The 19,698-nt window shown below is 42.2% G+C and overlaps 1 pseudogene; it reads right to left on the reverse strand.

Annotated features, from left to right (window-relative positions):
- Positions 1-7,446: 7,446 nt before the first annotated feature.
- On the reverse strand, positions 7,447-19,154 carry LOC118531210 (small ribosomal subunit protein uS5 pseudogene; annotated as a pseudogene).
- Between the last annotated feature and the right edge of the window lie 544 nt (positions 19,155-19,698).

The raw sequence follows: 19,698 nt of genomic DNA on the forward strand, positions 1-19,698 counted from the left end.
CCTTTGGGGCATTGAGAATAATGCTGCTATGAACATGGGTGCACAAGTATCTCTTTGAGTCCCTGCTTTCAGTTCTTTTTGGGTAAATGCCCAACAGTGGAACTGCAGTATCCTGAGATAATTCTATATTTCATTTTTGAGAAACCGCTATACTATTTTGATTCCAGTTTCTCCACATCCTCACCAACATGTTCTTTTCTTTTCTTTTCTTTTTTTTTTTATGGATCCCTTTAATGGGTGTGAGATATCCAGGTTCTTTTAAGCAGCAATACTTAAAAATGTGATTCTGTTTATAAAAAAAAGATTTGTGCCCCAAATTTAAATGACTGGATAAATAAAAGAATAGAGTAAAATCTCTAGTATCTCTTGGTGAGACTTTAAAGGTGGGATGAAGCTTAGGTGCAGAAGTCGAAGTTAATTATTTGCCTCAGTTTGTGGTCAGTCTCATTTTGAGTCTTGCAAGGCCCCTCTTGTATTTTTCCCCTTCCCCATCCCTGTCCCCCTTGCAGGTCTGTCCCCTCCCACCACAGACAAGGTGATGTGGTTGCTGAGTTATTTTTGTTGTTGTTTTTTTTTAGTATTTTTAAATTTTTTTTTTTTAAGTAGGCTCCATGCCCAATGTAGGGCTTGAACTCACGACCTCGAGATCGAGAGTCACATGTTCTACCAACAGAGCCAACCAGATGCCCCATGACTGCTGAGTTATTAATACAGGATTGTCATCAGGAGTCACAATTGTCCTCGAAATTTTTGAAAATAGCTTTCTGTTAATGACCTCACTGTTCACTTGTTAGTTTTCTCACTGTGCGAGGATCAAAAGGCTTTGCTCTTAGCTCTCCTGAATCGTATGGAATAGCATGGCAGACACCTATGGGCTGATGAAGGCTGTCACTGAAGTCTGATTGAAGGCAATTGGAACCACATTAGGGTACCTCATTTTTTTTTATAAATTTTTTTATTGTTATGTTAATCCCCATACATTACATCATTAGTTTTAGATGTAGTGTTCCATGATTCATTGTTTGTGCATAACACCCAGTGCTCCATGCAGAACATGCCCTCTTTAATACCCATCACCAGGCTAACCCATCCTCCCACCCCCCTCCCCTCTAGAACCCTCAGTTTGTTTTTCAGAGTCCATCGTCTCTCATGGTTCGTCTCCCCCTCTGATTTCCCCCCCTCATTCTTCCCCTCCTGCTATCTTCTTCTTTTTTTTTTCTTAATATATATTGCATTATTTGTTTCAGAGGTACAGATCTGAGATTCAACAGTCTTGCACAATTCACAGTGCTTACCAGAGCACATACCCTCCCCAGTGTCTATCACCCAATCACTCCATCCCTCCCACCCCACCCCACCCCCAGCAACCCTCAGTTTATTTCCTGAGATTAAGAATTCCTCATATCAGTGAGGTCATATGATACATGTCTTTCTCTTTTTGACTTATTTCGCTCAGCATAATACCCTCCAGTTCCATCCACATTGTTGCAAATGGCAAGATCTCATTCCTTTTGATGGCTGCATAATATTCCATTGTATATATATACCACATCTTCTTTAACCATTCATCTGTCGATGGACATCTTGGCTCTTTCCATAGTTTGGCTATTGTGGACATTGCTGCTATAAACATTGGGGTGCACGTACCCCTTCGGATTAGGGTACCTCATTTTACTTGCCAGGGAACTGAGGGCTCAGAGGCAGCTTCCTAAGCAGTGATTCCTAAACTGGGTCCTGAGGCTGAAAGGGGATGGGTGGGGCAAAAGGGAAAAGGAAGAAGAGCATGTGCAAAGGTCTGGAGCCAAGAGAGCCTGGCCTGTGGGAAGAGCCAAGAGTGGTTCAGAGCGGCTGGACTTCAGTGTTTCAACAGGAGAGGGACTGTAGTGAGGAGGGAAGTAGGAGCTAAATCCTAAAGGGCCTTAAAACCAGGCTAAAGTCTACACTTTATCTTGTGAGAAATGCAGAGCCATTGATTTTAAAACAGGGCATGACATGATTAGGTTTTTTTTTAGAATGATCATTTGTACCTAAATGTGGAACATAAATCAGACAGGAGTGTGAGGAGGTCTGTTAGGAATCTCTGCTTCATCCTGGCAAGAGATGAAAAGAGCATTGACAAAAGAGAGAAGAACATTCATTTACTCATTCCCTCCTTCATTCACTAATTTGACATTCACTGTGTTTCTACTGAGCATCTACTATGTGCTAGCATCGTACTGTGATGTGTGCAGGGAAGAGAAACTTGGTGTCTGCCTCTCAGCACACTGAACATTCACTCGGCCGCCTAGGCAGGTATAAAGGCAATCACGGTTAGTGTGTAAGTGCTAAGATGATAGGGAGCATTTTTGGACCATGTGTATCAAGAGCATATTCTAAGAGATTTGGAGCTTGGGAAGGACTTCCTGAAACATCGTTGTCTATGCTAAGACTTGAAGGAAGAGCAAGGGATGGTCAGGTGAAATAAGGGGTAGAGAGGACTCCAGATTGATGGAAAGTAGATGCAACCACTGCAGATGAGAGACATTGGGCCTTTCTGAATGAATTAAAAGGTTGGGCCTGACTAGACCACAGGAACTATTAAGGGATGAGGCTAGCGAGGTAAGCATGGACCCAATTCCAAAGGGCCTGCCAACCACATGAAAGAGGCTGGGCCCTGTTAGTATAAGAGGAATGGATGTTACTGAGAGGAAGGTCAGATGGACATCTTGGAAAGATCCCAGGCTGGAGGATAATTGGACAAACAGTCAAATGGTAGAATGGACAGGACTTGGTGAACCATTAGATCAGGGACTGAGGAAGAGCATGGGAACTCCCAAGTTTCAGACCTGAGTGTCATGAAACAGTAAGAGAAGGGCAGATTTTGGCTGGAAGATGTAAGTTCCATTGGGACATGTTGATTTGGAGGGACGTTCGGGTGGAATTGTATAGCAGGCGCTCCTGTGATATTCCACTCCACGGGGCATGCGGGATCCATGGCTGGTGCAGAAATCCTGGAAGTGGGGGAGATCAGAGAGGTAAGTCTGCGGGGTGAGAGCAGAGAACAGCGGAGGGACATGGGGGGAATTCCAACATTTACAGCTCCGGCACAGGAGGACTCTGCAGAAGAGGCTGGGAGGGGGCAGCCAGGGGTACAAGGAGAACTTAGAGGAAGAAAGTGTGCACTCCAAAGATAGAGTTTCAGGGAAGTTGAGGGCAAGGGTGTCAACTGCCTTGGAGAGGTCAGGGAAGACAAGGATGAAAGGTGGTCGTACAGCTTGGCAAGAATGGGGGTGACCGCACTAGGTGGGGTGGTGGGACTTGAGAAGAGGGGCTATGAGTCAGTGAGGGGGAGGCCAACGCTGTCCTTGGTGGGGGAGTCAAGTCTCAGTCCATCCGGGGAGGTGGGAGGTGCGGTGGGGAGCAGCAAGCATGAAGGTGGTAGGAGGAGGAGGCCAGTGGCCAGGAAGAGGAGACCCTGCCTGGAGGAACAGAGAGGTTTAAGTGGTTAAAGACCAGTGATTCTGGCTGATAAAGGATGCAGAGCCACCAACCACATTCATGACTGTCGCTATTATTAACCTTCGGCTTTGATTATATTCCCCCAGCCAGGAAGCAAGAGTTCAATAAATGTCATTTAAGCATTCAGTGGACATTTATTGAGCACTTACTATGGGCCATGTGCTGGAGTTACAAATATAAATGGGCATGGTGCCTGCTCTCCAGCATCTCATGTCTTTGGAAATGCCTGCCTTTAAAAAAGGCAAAGTAAAACTCTAGGTTAGTTTCCAAAGCATCAAAAATAATAAAGAATGTAGATTTTCATGAAGTCTTACTTAATTTTTATTACATTGGGTACAGAGCTGCATGAAGTTTTTGCCTTTACAATTCATGTTCCCAAAGGTCCAAGGGGTCAAACAGCATTGAAGGCAAATAGTCAAAACCTGAACCTGGAGTCCAGTGTAAGTGGGGCCCCAGCCGAGGAACTCGGGATCAGGGCGGATAGAAAAACAGACCACAAGGCAGGGGCTGGAAGATTAGGGCTGGAGGCACTGTGGGACAAGCTCAAGATCAAACGTAAGTGATCTTCTCCCAAATGGATATGGAGTAAGAATGGGAAAATTGCCTCTGATTTACTGGCTATGTGATTTTGGGAGAAAAATTCATACATAAAAATACAAAAGGGAAATACACCAAAAATGTTAACAGTGATTATCTCTTGGTGGAGGCATTATGGGTAACTTGATTTTCTTCTTCATAACTTTTCATATTTTCAAATTTTGTAATGAACAGTATTAATTTTATAATCTGAAAAAAATGCTATTTTTAAAACATGAAAGGAAATACGAGAAAAAGGCAGGATGATGAGAACAATGTTTCATTTTTTTAAAAAATGGTAGGAAATAGAATATTACTAGAAGAAATATCCAGAAATAACACCGGAGAAGCAGGGATCACATGCCAGGCTTAACTTTGTCACAAACTGGGAATGGTCCTGTCATTTTCTACAATCTATTTATCATAAAATCGAGGAATAGATATAAAAGAGACAGTGTGGTTGTGTGTCACATTGGAAAATGACTTGTCCTAATGTGATAGGTCCTTCTGTCTTGAAATTCTCAGGTAGAAAGTATAACATGAGGGCAAACAAATATTAAGAGTTATAATTCTTAATTGTGACCTTTTTAAAAAAAGATTGATTGATTTGAGAGAGAGAGAGCACATGAGCAGTGGGGAGAGAGAATCTCAAGCAGACTCCACGCAGGGCGACGTTTTCTTCTAAAATGAAGAAAGGTCACTACTCACTGGAATAGAGTTTTTAAGGTTAATTTGCTAAGAGGGGAGTTTAATCCTTTAAAAGACACTCATGGCTAATCTTAAAATTCAGTTTTAATGAGTATTTGTGGGTAGGTCGGGAGATAGATGGAAATCATGTTTGGGGCATAGATCCTTGTTTTAAATACAAATTACCTTTTAATAGCCTCATGGGAAGGGGGCCTGCTTTGCTTTGTACCACATCTCCAAACAAAAGCAGCAAGGTGTTGGTCCTACAAGTCGCTGCTTGTGTCGGCAGGTGAATGCACATCCCGTCACTGGTGGAGAAGAGGACATTGCTGCTTCCCACACCCATTCCAGACTTGCAAGGAAGAAAACCTTCCCAGAAGCTGGAAGGGATCCAGAAGACATGGACAAACCCGCCGCTCTCCCTTGAGAGAGAGAGGTGTGTTCTTTCATTTCTCAGGTCTACTGAAGCCTTGTGATTAATTGAGGGATTGCTTGCCTGGGAGGCATTTCACTGAGGCCGGCTCAGTCCTGGATCAGCAATGTTCCAGGCTCTTGGGAGAGACGCACACTTGGGCACCTTGTGCGTAAAATCTCCCAAACCGCAGCTGCTGACTTAGGGCTTTGTGGACCCTCTCAACACTTCTGGGCTTAGGAAACCCAGTAGCCAAAGCCCTGGGCAGGCCTTCCTTTCCTTGTGATGTCCTCAAAATAAATTGGGGTGAATGATTACAGCTACGTTTGAGAACTTATTGGTGTAACTCTGAATTAAATTCTCTCGACGGAAAACAAATTCTCCTTCTATAACACAAAATCTGAGTTTAGAACCCATCTAGGATTTTTCAGTATCTCGGGGTCCGCTTAACAATCCCACTGCCTTTCTTTTCAATGCAACTGTCCGTCAGGATGCTGGGATGGGGTTTTCCTGCCAAGGGACTCAGCTTGACAGATCTGGCCACAGAAAGAAAAATATTGGTGAAGGTGTTTAAAATAATGGACAATGCCATGTAAGATATTTGGCCCATCTTTAGCTTCCATCATTTGCCTGAGTGAAATAAAGCAAAGAGCGATTTAGTCAGGACTTTTTTTTTTTAGTAGATTTTGGCATCTGTATAGATAATTATTTAGTTCCTAAAATTTAGGTCTATTAATGAATTTTTGTGTGTACTGTGAAGTAAGGGTACACACACACATACACACACTTTTTTTTTTAATTGCCTCACATCTTTGTTGAAAATCAATGGATCATAAAGGTAAGGGTTTATTTCTGGGTATTATATTCTGTCCCACTGACCATCTGTCTATACTTATGCCAATATAAGATTGTCTTAGTTACTGTGGTTTTATAGTAAGTTTTGAAATCAGGTAGTATAAGTCTTCCAACTTTGTTCTTCTTTTTCAAAATGGTTTGGCTCTTCTAGGTTCTTTGCATTTCTTCTTCTTTTTTTTTTTTTAAGATTTATTTATTTATTTTAGAGATAGAGAGAAGGTAGTATGAGTGGGGGCAGGGGCAGAGGGAGAGGGAGAGAATCCTCAAGCAGGTTCCCTGCCGAGCACAGGGCCCGCTATGGGGCTCAATCCCAGGACCCTGAGATCATGACCTGAGCGGAAATTAAGAGGCGGAGGCTTAATTGATTGAGCCACCCAGGTGCCCCCGTTCTTTGCATTTCATATAACTTTTAGGGTCATGTCATTCAACTCTACCAAAAAACTGCTGAGATTTTGATAGGGATTTCATGTAATTTCTAGATCAGTTTAGGAAGGATCACCCTCTTAACAATATTAAGCCTTCTAATCTATGTACATGGTACATAGATTATCTATGTACATGGTACATCCGTTTATTCAGATTGTCAGATAAATATCTTGGCAATGTTTTGTGGTTTTAGTGCATAGTTCTTGCACTTGTTTTGTTAAATTTATTCCCAAGTATTTTATTTTTTTCGATGCTATTGTGTATGGAATTGTTTTTTAATTTTATTTTTGGATTGTTTATTGTTAGCATGTAGAAATACAATTAATTTTGTGTATTGGTTTTTTTATCCTGTGGCCTTGCTGATCTGGTTTGCTAATTCTAGTAAATTTTTGGAAACTCCATAGAATTTTCTACATACAGGATCATGTTGTCTGTGAATAAAGACAGTTATACTTCTTCCCTTTCCAATCTGTATACCCTTTGTTTGTTTTTTTTCTTGCGTTATTTCACTGGCTAGAGACTCTGGGACAAAGTTGAATAAAAGTGGTGAGAGAAAATATCCTTCCTTGTTGCCAGTCTCAGCGGGAAAACATTAATTTTTTTCACTGTTTTATTTACTTATCTTTATTTTTTAACTTGTGCAAATATAAAATTCATAACATAAAATGTATCATTTTAACTGTTTTTTGAGTGGACAGTTCAGCGGCATTAAGTACATTCACATTGTCATACAACTGTCTCTGCCGTCCATCTCCAGAATTCTTACTCCCCCCAAACTGAAACTCTGTCCTCATTAAACACTAATTCCCCATCCCCATGTCTTTCCAGCCCTGGGCAACCACCATTCTACCTTCTGCCTCGACAAATTATACTATTCTAGGTACTTCATACCAGTGGAATCATCAGTATTTGTGTTTTTTGTGACTGGCTTATTTCACCGAGCGTAGTGTCCTCAAGGTTCCTCCATGTTGTAGCCTTTGTCAGAAGTTCCTTCATTTTAAGTTTGACTCGTATTCCATCGTATGTTCATCTTCACTATTAAGTATAGTGTTAACTGTCAGGTTTTCATAGATGCCCTTTTTCAAATTGAGGAAGCCTCCTTTTAGTCCTAGTTTATTGAGAGGCTATATCTGAATATAACTGGATTTTGAACAATGATTTTTCTACAGCTATTGAAGACCATGTGGGGTTTTTTGTCCTTTATTCTATTAATATTTTGAGTTACATTATTGGATTCTTGGATGTTAAAACAACATTGCATTCCAGGGATAAATCCTATTTGGTCATGGTGTATAATCCTGTGCTTCTTTCTAAGAGTTACGCAGATCTAGCTCTTACCCGTAGGTCTGCGATCCATTTTGAAAGACTTTTTCTATGTGATGGAAGGAAGGGGGTTCAGAATCATTACTTTGCATGTGGATATCCAGTTGTCCCAGTGCCATTTGTTGAAAAGACAGTTCTTTCCCCATTGAAAGATCTTGGCAGCCTTGTGGAAAATCCATTGACTATAAAAGTAGGGCTTATTTCTGGACTCTCAACTCTGATCCATAGCTCTATATTTCAATCCTTATGCCATACACTATCTTGATTCTGTAACTTTGCAGTTAAGTTTTGAAATCAGGAAATATGAGTTCTCCAACTTTGTTCTTTTTCACTATTGTTTTGGATAATCTGGGTCTGGCATTTCTTAAAGTCCTTTTAACTGTACTTCACCTGGGAGTAACTGCCTTCACTGAACTGTGATTTAGGGTTATGCACTATGCCAATGGTTCTTAAGCTTGGCAATACATAAGAATCACCTAGGGAGCTGCCAATGAAGGACCCCATCCAAGACCAGTTAAACCAGAACCTCTGTAGTGTGAGGCTTGAGCACTATTAGAAGAACTGCCCAGCTAAGCTCAGCCCAATTTGCTGACTCTCAGAAGAATGAGCACATAAAATGGTGGTGGTTTTGACCTTTGGGGTGATTTGTTACACAGCAATAGATAACTGATATGAAATGTGTGTCCCAGCTTGAGAACCTTTCTGGAGGGTCTAACCTTGGCTAGAGAGTTTTACTTTAATGCTTTGCTTTTGCTATAGGAATGTATGATAGGAATAGTGTGTACTCTATCATGAGGTAGGGAGGGTAGAAGAGAATATGAAATTGTGCATGACGTATATATTTTAAAACTAAATTTTTAGAAAAGCTAAGCTTCCCTTGAGAAAGTTTCTTTTCTTCTCTAACAATTAGAACTATGTAACTGGACAGGTTTTCCTTTTTGGTTTGACTGGTAGTAAACAAAAAGTAAAAATTAAAGCTTAATTATAGCAACTGTGTAATTCCTTATAGCCTGCAATTTATGATTTTTCTTTTCCTCTTCTGTTATTAGCTACTTATATTTATGTTATCTATGATCCTATTATTTTATTCTTATTTATAATTAGTCATGTTATTGTAGCTATCTTTGTAGCTAAATAAACTATTTATTAATTTAATTTAATTTAATTTAATTTAATTTAATTTAATTTGAAGTAGGCTCCACACACAATGTGGGGCTCAAACTCACAACCCTGAAATTTAGAGTTGCATGCTCTACTGACTGAGCCAGCCAGGTGCTCCTCTTTGTGGTAAATCACTTTAAACCCCTTGTGGGAAAAAGTGGGCATTAATAAATGCATGTAAGACTTTGACTTTTCCTTTAGAGAGTCAAATATAGTGTGAAGAACTTTCTGTTCTCCATTAATATATGTTTTGAGTGCTGAGATAAAACATGATAACTGGCTTGGGGTGAGAGGACAGGGCAGGAAAACAGAGGTAAACTTTAATCAACTTGATCATGGACAAGGATCAAGGGTGTCTACCATTTATTAGTCATCTACTGTGCTAGAGACTTGCTTAGACCACTGTATGAAAAAACTGGGCTGGGTAAGGATGGCTCCTGGAGTTTGTGGATTTTGTGATTGTTTTCACATCTGTAAAATGGGTTGACTAAGCCTCCTTCACAGGAATGCTGAGAGGATTAAATGAGATAGTATGTTGAGAGCACCCACCGGAGTGGAACACAGGCAGGTTTGTAAATATTATCTCCTTTCCTCATCCCTTTCTTCAGTTAGATGCTGTGATAACTTACTAAAATTATATTTGTTATACAAAAAGAATGGAATGTGTTAAATATGCAAATGAACTTTGCCATGTCTCGGTCAGAGGGAATTTCTAATCATTTTTGGCAGGGAGTAGGGGGTGGGGGACAGGGAATGAGAAGCAGAGCACCTCTTGTGGCTCATGATAAACACCAGACAGCTTTGTGTGGAATTGTCATCCTGAGACTTTGAATAGCAGAAACATTTTTTATTTTGAGAGGGGGAGACAGGCTGAGGGAAAAAAGAGAGTATCTTAAGCAGACTCCTTGCTGAGTCCCGAGCCCAACGAGGGGTTTGATCTCATGACCCTGAGATCATGACCTGAGCCAAAATCAAGAGTTGGCCCCTCAACCAACTGGGCCACCTAGGCGCCCGGAATAGCAGAAACATGTTGATGCTGGAAGACATTAGAAGAGAAAATGGATCCACAGCAGGAGAAGCTATGGGGTGTGGAGTGAGAATTGCCAGCAACAGCCTTCCTTACAGAAGAGCAAATAGGCAACAGAGAAGAGAACTCTATTGCCTAAAAACTATCCGTTCTCCAGCCTGCATTTCCTTGTGCCTCAGATCCTAACTGCCATACCCCTTACTCTTCTTCCACACCTTCTCGATCTTGACCCAGGACCTATAGCAGTGTCCCTCAGCCCATTAGGAATTGTCCCAGTAGCCTCCACTTCTGATTGTCCTTGTTTTGCCCGGCTTGCTTGTGATAAACTGACAGTTTTTTTTTAAAGATTTTATTTATTTATTTGAGAGAGAGTGTGTGTGTGACTTGTGAGCATGCTTGCACATGCGAGAGAAAGAGAGAGAGAGAGAGCTAGCACGAGCAGGGGGAGGGACAGAGGGAGAGGCAGGCTCCTCGCTAAGCAGGGAGCCCGATGCAGGACTCCATCCCAGGACCCCGAGATCATGACCTGAGCCAAAGGCAGACGCTTAACCAACTGAGCCACCCAGGTGCTCCTAAACAGACAAATTTTTAAAAATGGAGATGGGGGCTGGCAAGAGACATTCTTCTTTTGATGTTACTGGTTCTCTGAAGAGTATAGCTGAGCTCGAAGATTTTTGGTTCAATTGTTCCTAGGACTGCTCATTCTACCTCAATCACTTTTTACAATCCAATAACCCAATTTATGTTTGTATTTTAAAATAAAGATGAATTGCCTGTGTGGTGGCTTCCTTTATTACATAGTGAGGAGAAAGCTCAGGCTTTACCTCACATTTTCCATTTTTGTTCTCACCTCCCACTCACAGCAACGTGGATCTACAGAGAGTTCTACAAGTGGGCAGGATAGACATTTCTGCAATTTTATGGTAAAAGAGAAAAAAACTCATGAGGGGAATTTCTGAACTTAATGTGCTTCTATAGGTTAACCCTCAAGAGTGGAGTTATTCCCATCTTAGTTATTGGTTAAAATGAAAATGACACCCTTTTGGGGACACTCCCCAAAAAGCTAGTAAATTTTCTCAAAGTTTTTTGTTTATCTATAGGATGGCATGATGTCATAAAATAAATAATTATACATGTGAAGTATGTAATATGCTGGGGCATTAAAGATGGGATGCTAATTGAATCCACCTCTCTGCAAGGGTGCCTCTTAGCTATCAGTGTGTAGGGCCAGCCTGGGGCGTAGCTGAACAGTACAATTTAAATCAGAAGAAAACAATGAACACGAAAGAAAAGTAAGCAAACTAGCCATCATATCAAATTTACCCAAATGTCACTTATACAGAAGTACGTATCTTTTTTTAAGGCTCTCTCTTAATTTTTCGCCACGATGACTCTATTCATTGCTCTTTTTTTTTTATATGTGCTTCTCAGGTGGACTATTTTATTTGTTTATTTTTTTAAAGTTTGTTTGTTTGTTTGTTTGTTAGTAATCTCCACACCCAGTTTAGGGCTCGAACTCACAACCCAGAGATCGAGTCGCGTGCTTTTCCCACGGAGCCGGTCAGGCAGCCCACAGGTGGCCTATTTGATTTAGTAGGTTTATTTTTTAAATTTTTAAAAAATTTTTATTTTATTATGTTAATCACCATACATTATTAGTAGGTTTAGACATTTAAGGACATGTGCGATTTGCAGGCAGCTCACTCCTCAGTTCAACGGTGGGTATCCCTGAAAATCGGTTCTGGATCCAACTGAAGGTTTAAAATCATTCAGATGAAAGGGCAGATATATTCAAAGAGGCTTGAAGCAAATAAAAGGCCATGTGTGCTCTCTTTTAAACATGTGTCCCTGTCTTAAAATTGAACTTTGACTTCATTAGTGTTCCATGGAGGTGACTTTCTTTTCTCCTCACAATCGCCTCCTCGTGCTTCTTTTCCCAGCTCAGAGGGGACTGGGATTCTCTGTATTCCACAAACATATTTTGAGTCTCTACTCTGTGCCAAGCACTGCAGAGTACTTTATCTCAATGCTCATGCCATTCTGGAGATGGGTTGCTGCACCGCCGAGCTCGATGCCAGTCCCAGGAGGTGGAGGAGGGGAGGAGGGCGCTGGGCAGTGTTACCCTGGCACAGCTGGTGAACCCCTGAACACCCCTGGGGGAGGATTTAAAGCCACATCCCATCGTGGAGGGAGCATGCCTCTGTGTCGCTTTCTCTCCTGATAGCAGAGTTTGTAATGCTGCAGAATAGGAAGCAGACGTATTTTGTCTTAAAAAGTAAATGAAAAGGGTATGCAAGCCACACTGCCTCTTTTTTTTGGTACAGAAGAGGGGCTGGAAGAGTAAACATTTTTTTTAAAGATTTTATTTATTTATTTGACAGAGAGCAGAAGCTGGGGGAGCGGCAGGCAGAGGGAGAGGGAGAAACAGGCTCCCCACTGAGCAGAGAGCCTGATGCCCAGCTTGATCCTGGGACGCTGGGATCATGACCCGAGCCCAGAGGCAGCCACTGAACCAATTGAGCCACCCAGGAGCCTTGGGGAGGCTGGAAGAATAAACATTTTTGAGCTAAGCAAGCTGTCGGGCATCCGTCAGCTGAGGCATTTTTTAAAATAACATTCCCGTATTTGATATGGGCCTTGAGCTTCGATATGGCAAAGGAAATAAGGGCCATCAGAATGATAAAACTTGGGCATAGAAAGTGACCTTAAACTCATTACTTTGGCATCTTGGGTCAGTCTCATAACTTGAAGGGTCAATGTTCTTCTCCCATATTTGCTGGAGCAAGTCTTCTCTGCCTATGATTTTTTTTTTTTTTTTTGTATGTAGGCCTATTTTGGTGCCCAGCACAAAATATCTCTGGAATAAAAGGCCAGCCATCAGCACACACTGTCCTAGTAACTACCCATTCTGAAGAGTGCCGTATCCACGTTGCATTTCTCTTTCTTCCTTGCATCTGCCAATTCTTGTTTCATTTCATTTTGTAAGATTTTTTTTTTGTGGTAAAATAGAGATAGATAACAGAATTTGCCATTTGCCATCTTAACCCCTTTCCAGTGTACAATTCAATGACATTAAGTACATCCACAGTGTTGTAGAGGCAACACCACTATTGATTTCCAAAACTTTTCCACCACCCAAAGAGAAACTCTATAAGCATTAAGTCATAACTCCCCATTCTCCCCGCTCCCAGCCCCTGGTAACCTCGATTATACTTTCTGTGTCTCTCAATTTGCCTGTTCTAGATGTTTCATGTAGGTGGAACCATACAATACTTGACCTTTTGTGTTTGGTTTATTTCATTTTACATAATGTTTTCAAGGTTCCTCCAGGTTGTATCAGAACTTCATTCCTTTTTTTAGGACCAAATAATATATCATTGTATATATATACAATGTTTTGTTTATCCATTCATCTACTGATGGATGCTTGGGTTGTTTCTACCTTTTGGCTATTGTGAATAATGCTGCAGTAAACACTGGTGGACAAGTATCTGTTTGAACACTTGTTTTCAGTTCTTTTGGGTATATACCTATGAGTGCAATTGCTGGGTCATATGGTAATTCTGTGTTTAGTTTTTTGGGAGAAACACCAGTTTTTCACAGTGGTAGCACCATTTTATATTCTCATTCCAATTTCTCCACATCTTCACCAACACTTGTTGTTTTCTGTTTTTTTATTTCTTCATTTTTTATAATGGCCATCCTGATGGATGGGAGGTGGCAACTCACTGTGGTTTTGATTTACATTTCCCTAATGACTAATGATGTTGAACATCTTTTTATGTGTTTGATGGCCATTTGTATATCTTCTTTGGAGAAATGTCTCTTTAAGTCCTTTGCCCTTTTCTTAAATTTGGTTGTCTTGTTGAGTGTTAGGAGTTCTTTATATAATCTAGATAGCAAACCTTTATCAGATATTTGTTCTGAAAATATTGTCTTCCAGTCTATAGGTTGTCTTTTTGTTTTCTTGATAATGTCTTTGGTGCACAAAATTTTTTTAATTTTTAATTTTTTAGAGGATAGACCTGATTTATCTATTTTTCCTTTTGTTGCTTGTGCTTTAGGTGTCATACCTAAGAATCCATTGCCAAATCCAAGGCCATAAAGATTTAGTCCTGTGTTTTTTCTAAGAGTTTTATGGTTTTAGATCTTATATTTAGGTCATTGATCCAGCTGAGTTAATTTTTGTGTACAGTATATGATAGGGGCCCAACTTTCATTCTTCTGCATGTGGAAGGAAATCCAGTTTTCCTAGCAAAATTTGTTGATAAGACTGTTCTTTCTCCCATTGAATGGACTTGGCACCCTTGCTGAAAATCATTTGAGTGTAGACATGTGAACTTATCTCTAGACTCTCAATTTTATTCCATTGGTCAATATGTCTACCCTTATGCCAGCACCACTCATCTGATTACTGTACTTTTGTGATAAGTTTTGAAGTGTGAGTCCTCCCAATTTGTTCTTCTTTCTCGAGATTCTTTTCATTATTCAAGGCTCTTTGCAACTCCATATATACTTGAGGGTCAGCTTTTACATTTTCCAAAAAAAGTGCCAATTCTCCTTTGTTCTCTTCCCTTGAGGAGAATTCAAACAACTGCCTTCCTCCCCAAAGGCCACCCTGGCACCAGGTCCCCTTAGGCCCTCTGCATGATCCTTATCACAGGTGCTGGTCCCACTTGCTTCCCAGGACAGGTTAATCATCTCCTTGGATGTTGACTGCCAAGAGTCTGGTCCACTCACCCCTTTTATCAACATTATACATATGAGGATAAGCCAACTTTGAGTTCCCACCCATGAAGCTCCTTTTGGAGGTTCAAGAATCTCTTCTGACTTGGGGCTAATGCTTTTTTGAGCAGTATTAAGGAAGTACAGGGCAAACTGGTGGGGTTGGGACTTAGAGGCCATGCTTATGGATTGAAATGAATATGCTTATATTCTATCTCTGCCCCTTTAGGCCACTAACTCCATTTATGCAGACCTTTGGGGTGTTGGCTATTGTCTCAGCATGAATTTGTTGAGCACCTAATATGCACTAGGTTTTGTAGTGTAACAAATACATAAGAAGTTCCAAATTCATAACCTCAAGGAGTTTAGAGTCTCATGGGGGAGTTTGCATGGCATATGAATGTTCCAAACATCTCAAACATGGGCATGATACCTTATTTAATGTCATATGCATCTTGTAGTATAAATACGTGTGATTAGGGCTCAGCCAAGAGTGCCACATGAGCGGTAGTGCCACCGAGAGCTGTGTGGACAAAGCAGTATATAAACTGGGCCTTGAAAGCCAGGTAGAATTTCCAGAAGTATGGAAGAAGGGAGAGGACCTCGTAGGTATAAGAGATCTGATTAGGGGAGATAACCACAAAATCCAAGACAAGGTGGGAGTGAATTTAATGCTTCTGCCAACTGGTAAGAATCTGTCTTAGTGCAACCCACTCATATTCAAGTGCAAAGTAGACCCAGCTGCAGGGTGGGGACAAATTGAGAGGGCCCTGAATCAAAAGGAATTGTTTGGAGTCATTGGTGTCCCAGGACCTATGAGATCATCTTATGCAGCTTTGGTATCCAGTTTCCAGAGGACTCATTGTTCTCAAGGCAGCATGAGAACATGGCCCTCACCGACGCATCAGCTGGGTGCAGGCGCTTGAAACAACCCCCTAGGCACACTCATCTGTCTCCAGCTTTTATTCTGTGGCCACCACCCTGGTCAAGACTCTTGTCACCCCACACCTGGAATGACTGAAATGGTCTTTCACCTGATCTCTCTGCCCCCAGGCTCACCTCTGCTCCAGACCACAGGGCAGAACGTTGCCATCTAATGTGCTTACAACAACATCAACATCATGGCGTTCCTTAGAGCTTGGATCTGGTCTTCTCTGTCCATGCTCTTTCTCACTTTATGTGTCCCACAAACTTGCTGCTGTGCCATAAACAAAGCAATCTCATGTGCTTCATTTATTCAGCTTTTCACCCATTTCCTGGCCATTTACTACACCTTAGGCATAAGCAGTGCGACGGGCTGAATTGTGTTCCCTCAAAATTCATACATCGAAGTCTTATCTCCCAGCACCTTAGAATGTGACTGTATTTGGAGACAGGGTCTTTAAAGAGGTGATTAAGTTAAAATGAGGTCAGTAGGGTAGACTCTAATCTAATTTGACTTGTGTCCTTATAAGAGGAGGAGGTTAGGACACAGACAGACACAGAGGGAAGACCATGTGAGGACCCGAGGAGAAGAAGGCATCTGCAAGCCAAGGAGAGAGGCTCCAGGAGAAACCAGCCCTGGTGACACCTGGATCGTGGACTCACAGCCTCCAGAACTGAGAAAATAAATGTGCATTGTTTAAGCCCCCAATCTGTGGTACTCTGTCATGGAAGCCCTAGAAGCTGGACACGGGCACTTTGCCAGCCGTGCCTCAGTAGCGGCCCCTCTCCCCTCACACGCCACACTCGTGCCCTCCACTTCCCTCACACGTCTGCCCCTCTGGCCTGCCCTCATCTAGCCCGACTCCCTCCTCAAGCCCAACTCAGCCCCTTCATGCCTCTTCTCTGACCACCCCAACCAGCGGGGCTCTCTCTCCTCCAATTATAACATCTATTCCAATTCATTCTCTCATCCTCTTTTGTGCTTTGTCTTCTCCCTCGAGATCATAAAACTTCCCAAGGGCATTGTCCTTGATATTTTCCCCTTATCTCCTATGAAGAGAGAGAGCTAAGGTGTGAAGGAAAGAAAGGAGCCAAGAGTGACTGATTTCTGTGGGTTTGCCTGGAGCCGCTGGGTGGATTGTGGTGCATAGTAAGATAGTAAATACTGAGTGAGGAAAAGATTTGTGTACTTATATGGGTACACACTGTTTTCTTATAAAAATGGTATCATACTCTACAGTAGTCTGTCCTTACCCATGAGGGATATGTTCCCAGAACCCCAGCGGACGCCTGAAGCCACAGACAGTACCCAACCCTATATATACTATGTTTTTTCCTATACATGTATACCTATGATGAAATATAATTTATAAATTAGACACAGTAAGAGACTAACAATAATAACTAATAATAAAACAATTATGAGACTATACTGTAATAGAAGTTAGGTGAATGTGGTCTGTCTCTCAAAATATCTTACTGTACTCACCCCGCTTTCTCTCGTAATGGTGGGAGATGATAAAATATGTATGTGAGGAGATGAAGTGAGGTGAGTGACGTTGGCCCTGTGACGTAGTGTTAGCTCCTACTGACCTTCTGCTGATGTGTCAGGAGGAGGGTCGTCTGCTTCCGGATTGAGGTTGACCATGGGTAGCTGAAGCCTCAGATAAGGGGGGACTACAGTCCATATTGTTTTGTAACTCAATTTTCTAACCTAGCAATACTCATACGACATCTTCCAAGTAAGTATTTATAAATCTACCACATTCTTTTTTTTTTTTTTTACAGGCTTTAATTCACTTTACTTTTCTTGTGTAAAACTACGTGGGGGCAATAGCCAAAATGTGGAAAGAACCCAGATGTCCACTGATGGATGAATGGATAAAGAAGATTTGATACACAAACACACACACACACATTGAAATATTACTCAGCCATCAAAAAGAATGAAACCTTGTCATTTCAATGACGTGGATGGAACTAGAAGGTATTATGCTAAGTGAAATAAGTCAGTCAGAGAAAGACAATTGTCATTGATCTCACTCATATGTGGAATTTAAGGGACAAAACAGAAGAACATAGGGGAAGGGAAGGAAAATAAAATAAGACAGAAACAGAGAGGGAGACAGACCATAAGAGACTCTTTTTTTAAATTAACATATAATATATTATTTGTTTCAGGGGTACAGGTCTGTGATTCATCAGTCTTACACAATTCACAGCGCTCACCATAGCACACACCCTCCCCAATGTCCATCACCCAGCCGCCCCATCCCTCCCACCCCCCACCACTCCAACAACCCTCACTTTGTCTCAATCTCAGGAAACAAAGTGAGGGTTGCTGGAGGGGGAGGTGGATGGAGGGATAGGGTAACTGGGTGATGGGCATGAAGGAGGGCACTTGAAGTAATGAGCACTGGGTGTTGCATGCAACTGATAAATCACTAAATTCTAGGGGTGCCTGGGTGGCTCAGTTGTTTGGGTGGTTGCCTTCAGATCGGGTCATGATCCCAGGGTCCTGGGTGGGATCGAGCCCCATATCAGGCTCCCTGCTCAGCAGGGAGTCCGCTTCTCCCTCTCCCTCTGCCCCTCCCCTCCACTCGTGCACTCTCTCTCTCAAATAAATAAACAAAATCTTTTAAAAATCACTGAATTCTATCTCTGAAACTAAGACGGTATGTGTTAATTAAATTGAATTTAAATAAAAAAATTTAATTTAAAAAAACAACCAAAAAAAAAAAAAACTATGGGTGGCCACAGCGGGAGCCTGCGGCCTCTGCACAGAGACTCTGGTGTGGATCTTCACTAGAAGGTCAGTGAATCCCTGATAGGGAGGCTTGGTGAACACGGTGTCTTTCTGGACGTCAGGGGTGAGCTAGCTGTCGGTCTTGGAAAGGCGTCAGAAGTGGCCTCAGCGAAGCTGCCCCGAGCGGCAGTGCGGCCCCTGGCCGAGGGGGAGCACACGTCTATACTGGCCATCATCAGTAGCTTCTTGGGCACAGGGGAGGAGACCATGCCAGTGCTCTGGGGGCAGGGGTGAGGTGCCCCAGCACAGAGCCACAGCGGCCAGTCACCTTGCCTGGGACAGTGTGGTGCTTGCCCCTCTTCTCCCCCCGGTAGCCTCACCACATGGGGATGATGGAGATCTTGGCCGGGATGATGGAGATCTTGGCCGGGATGATGGAGATCTTGGCCGGGTTGATGGCCCCATGGACGGCAGTGGCTACCTCTTTGGAGCACTTAACACCCAGACCAATGTGTCCATTGCACAATCTGATGGCAACAGATGCCATGAGCCTGGTCTGCTGGCCGGCACGGGTCTGCTTTACACATGCATACTCTTCAAAACCAGGAAAAAAGCCAATGATCACAGAGTCCTTGATGGGCCAGAAGAAGAGACAGATCTCCTCCACGGATTTGATCTTCATGTCCTTGACCAGGTGGTCCAGCTTGGTGATGGGGGTCTACTCCTTGTCCTCGACATTGCCTTCAAGACTTCCCATTCCAGGGTCCTCCCACAGCACCGGCATCATCCACCATCCGGTGTTTTCTTAGAGAAGAAGCTACCACATTCTTTTCAATATGCACAGTATTCCATGTATTTCTCTTGGTCTTTTTAGCAGAAAAACATCAATGACATTAATTTTATTAAAACTCTTAAATTAAATCTATAATGTGGGTGAATGTATACTTTATTCCAAGACCGGTCTAGGTTGCCTTTAGAGAGTGAGGATGGGTTAGAACTCAAACTTTCTATGGGAAGGACCACAGAAGCCACCCCCCAGAGCTCCCATATTTTAGAGATACAGAAACAAAGACCTGGGGGTGGGGGTGTTAATGCTTTTCTAAGGTAACTGCTCACACCGGTGAAAGATTCCAAACCCCCTGGGTCATTCCCACTATACCCCAGCACTGCTGAAACAGAGACCAGGGATCTCTTCCTTGGGATTGCTATGCTGCTGGGTTCTATTCCTTTAGCCTAACAGTCATTTTTGTTAATAAGAAATCAAAAAACATAGAGCTAAATGTGACCCTGGAGGTCAGCTGGTCTAACCTCATCTTATAGATGAGCAAACTGAACGTT

This window comes from Halichoerus grypus, chromosome 9, assembly GCF_964656455.1.
Source record: "Halichoerus grypus chromosome 9, mHalGry1.hap1.1, whole genome shotgun sequence".
Lineage (NCBI taxonomy): Eukaryota > Metazoa > Chordata > Mammalia > Carnivora > Phocidae > Halichoerus > Halichoerus grypus.